Raw genomic sequence first — 3,272 nt, forward strand, 5'->3', positions numbered from 1 at the left:
AATGTATGCTTTTTTTTCTTATGTGTTTTTTACCCTTGTAAATGTGTGCTTTTTCCCTTGTAAATGTTTACTTTTTCCCGTGTACGTATATTATTTTTTTCTTGTATATGTGTGCTTTTTCACGTGTACTTATATTACCTTTTCACCTTGAAAATGTGTACTTTTTCCCATGTAAGTATATTATTTTTCCCTGGTGAATATAGTATTTTTCCCTTTTAAATGTGTATAATTTTTCCCCTCGTAAATGTATTATTTTTCACCTATAAGTATATAAATTTTTCCTTGTGAATGTATTATTTTCCCTTGTAAATTTATAATTTTTTTCCTTGTGAATATATAATTTTTTTATTGTGCTCTATGATTTTTTTTTCTATGTGTATGACGTTTCCCTTGTGAATGTGTTTCCCCCCCAATAATTTTAAAACTTAAACACTTTTGCACAATATTCTAATTTTTTTAAATAAACGGCATTTCAAATGACAGACTCATTGTTTACATGTGTATTTTAATTATTGGTCAATTTATGATACTCTTATTCTTGAACATACATTCACTGTACATACAGTAGATATACGTTGCCACTATTCATAAGCCTACATATTTTCAAATAGTTGGTGTTTTTATGTAACCCATTGCATTAAGCTGTTAAACATGACACCCTGGTTATGTTTGCAGATCACACTTGAAGCATTCAGCTTGAAATTTATCTCAGATTTCAGCTCATCTTTCCCATGAAACCTAAGGTCAGGTGAGATGGCTGGCAAATCAAGCAACAACATGGTCAGTGAAATAGTTGGTGGTAAAGTTTGACCTTGAGGGCCTACACTCCTTCTGGAAGGTGTAGATGATCATCTTCTGGACAACTTGTTAGGTCAGCAGTCTTCCCCATGATCGAAGTGAAATATTCTAATATTTTGACATACTAGATTTTTGATTTTCATGGATCATTTAATCATTAATCATTTAAATGAAAACAAAAGGTTTTACTTTTTGAATAACATAAAAATGTAATTTTGGAAATGCACTATAAGTAAATGTATGCAGAGGTGTTTGTTTTACAGTTGAAGGAGTCCTTCGCTGTAAAATGTTTAAGAACCTCTGTTTTAACTGCTGAACATATGGGATTAATGTATTCATAAATATTATGGAATATGTTGTTCGAACTGAAAGAGAGATGTCACTAATATCTCCAAGGCAGCATGCTTTAGTTAGTAGAAAAACATTATTGATGCTAAAATCACATACTGTATATAAGCCTGTACCCTCACACAGAGTGGAGTAACATCTGATTCTATTCAGTGTCATTTGCAGCAATGCTTTACATGCACTTTAACTGTTTTGCTAAATAATAAGCAAACTAGAAATAAATACTCAACTATAAAATTATATTAAAGACTTTATTTACAAATTAATAAAATACATGTATGTATTGTTGGTGCAAAAAGGCAGAGCATCAAGGGTCCGTCCTCTCCACGACAATCTACAACAGGGGAGAAATAAAGACAAGTTATTATAAGTGTCTAGTAAAAAGACTTCATGTTGTTACTATGCAGCTCCATGGCATCTCTGTAATATACATCCACATATGGGTTTATAAGCAAGTTAATATCACTTCATGATGTTTGACATCATATGACATCAGTTTGACACACGCAGGCAGGCACGCACACAAAATTTCATAGAATGCAAGCTTTTAGTAATGCTGTGTATTAAAACCAATTACTTGGTTTTGCTATTAAGGATTGCTGCAAAATTTGGCCCCATCTTCACCATTCATTAACACACACATGTTCATGAAGAGAAATGTGTCCCTGTCCCCTGATTAAGATGTGCTCAGTGGTGTTCTTGAAAAGAGAGGTAAATACTTCAGAAAACTCACCTTCTGCTCAGGATGTAAAGCTGGTGTAGAAATCAGCTGATACACAGGCAGTTGATGATTTACACACAGTTCACTGTGAGAAGAAAAACACACAATCATACATATTATAAGGAGTATAAACATATATTTAATGACTTTAATGACTAGAATAGATAGAACCTGAACAAAAGCCCCTTTTCTTGACTGTTACATACATAACTAACTATTCAGAAGATCTCTAGCTATGATAAAACCACTACATTATACAGCAGTATACATTATATGGCACTCAGGAGCTCCAATAAACTACATACAACAATTCGTTAACCATCTGTAACATTTAGCACATAACAGGAGCAGCTCAGGGATAATTAGCAATAGTTGCTGCTATCTTAGCTCTTTTAGTAAGCTAGCGCTTAGCATAATTATATTAGCTTGCTTATAGATTCATATTTGGACAGGCATTTTACAAAAACAATAGAGCTAACTGTTTACATCACGTATATGTGTCCAAATACACTATTAAACTAATATATATTAATAAACAAGCTAGTTTCCCCATGCTAAGCGCTAGCGGTTAGCATAGTGATATTAGCTTGCTTATAGATCCATATTTGGACAGGCATTTTACAAAAACAATAGAGCTAACTGTTTACATCACGTATAGGTGTCCAAATACACTATTAAACTAATATATATTAATAAACAAGCTAGTTTCCCCATGCTAAGCGCTAGCGGTTAGCATAGTGATATTAGCTTGCTTATAAATCCATATGTGGATGTATACTACAGAGATGCCATGGAGCTGATGGTTTACATCAGTGTTTAATGGTCTAAATGAGATAATATTCCTTTTAATCACTGCCATTTACACTCGGCTCGGCATTTCCCCCAAACACTCCAATAGTATTAACACTGCTACAAAGTTATCATTAGTGCCTAAAACAGTAAAAATCTGATTAATTTTTATATATTAAACATTACCTGGTAATTGTGTGCAGTTGAAAATTTAGTGAAAATTATAACTTTATCACGCTATAATTCACTGTATACTCCATGATGTTGAGTCCTGGAGCTGATATCCGGAAACGTTCCGTGTTCAGTTGCGTTTTGACCCCACTCCCATAGTCCTTTGCGCATTAGCTTTAGCTTTTAGCTTGCAAAATACTGGAGAAAGAGTTCTCACACGGGAAAGAAGTAGTTGCGCACAAACGGTAAAGAGCAGACATTTACACGGGAAAAAGCGCACAGTTACACGGGAAAAAGCGCACATTTTCAATGGAAAAAAAAACATTTATAAGGGAAAAAAATGACATTTATAAGGGAAAAAGCGGACATTTTCAAGAAAAAAAAACACATTTATAAGGTAAAAAACGACATTTATAATGGAAAAATTGCACATTTTCAATGAAAA

General features: G+C 33.2%; 1 long non-coding RNA gene across 1 annotated transcript; it reads right to left on the minus strand.

Annotated features, from left to right (window-relative positions):
- Positions 1 to 1,383: 1,383 nt before the first annotated feature.
- LOC128509626 (uncharacterized) lies at positions 1,384 to 2,986 on the minus strand. Its single transcript, XR_008356063.1, has 3 exons — positions 2,843 to 2,986; positions 1,880 to 1,952; positions 1,384 to 1,480 (listed from the first exon to the last, which is right to left on the minus strand). It is a non-coding gene; the product is annotated as an uncharacterized LOC128509626 (long non-coding RNA).
- Between the last annotated feature and the right edge of the window lie 286 nt (positions 2,987 to 3,272).

The sequence above is a fragment of the Clarias gariepinus genome, chromosome 21, assembly GCF_024256425.1.
Source record: "Clarias gariepinus isolate MV-2021 ecotype Netherlands chromosome 21, CGAR_prim_01v2, whole genome shotgun sequence".
Taxonomy (NCBI): domain Eukaryota; kingdom Metazoa; phylum Chordata; class Actinopteri; order Siluriformes; family Clariidae; genus Clarias; species Clarias gariepinus.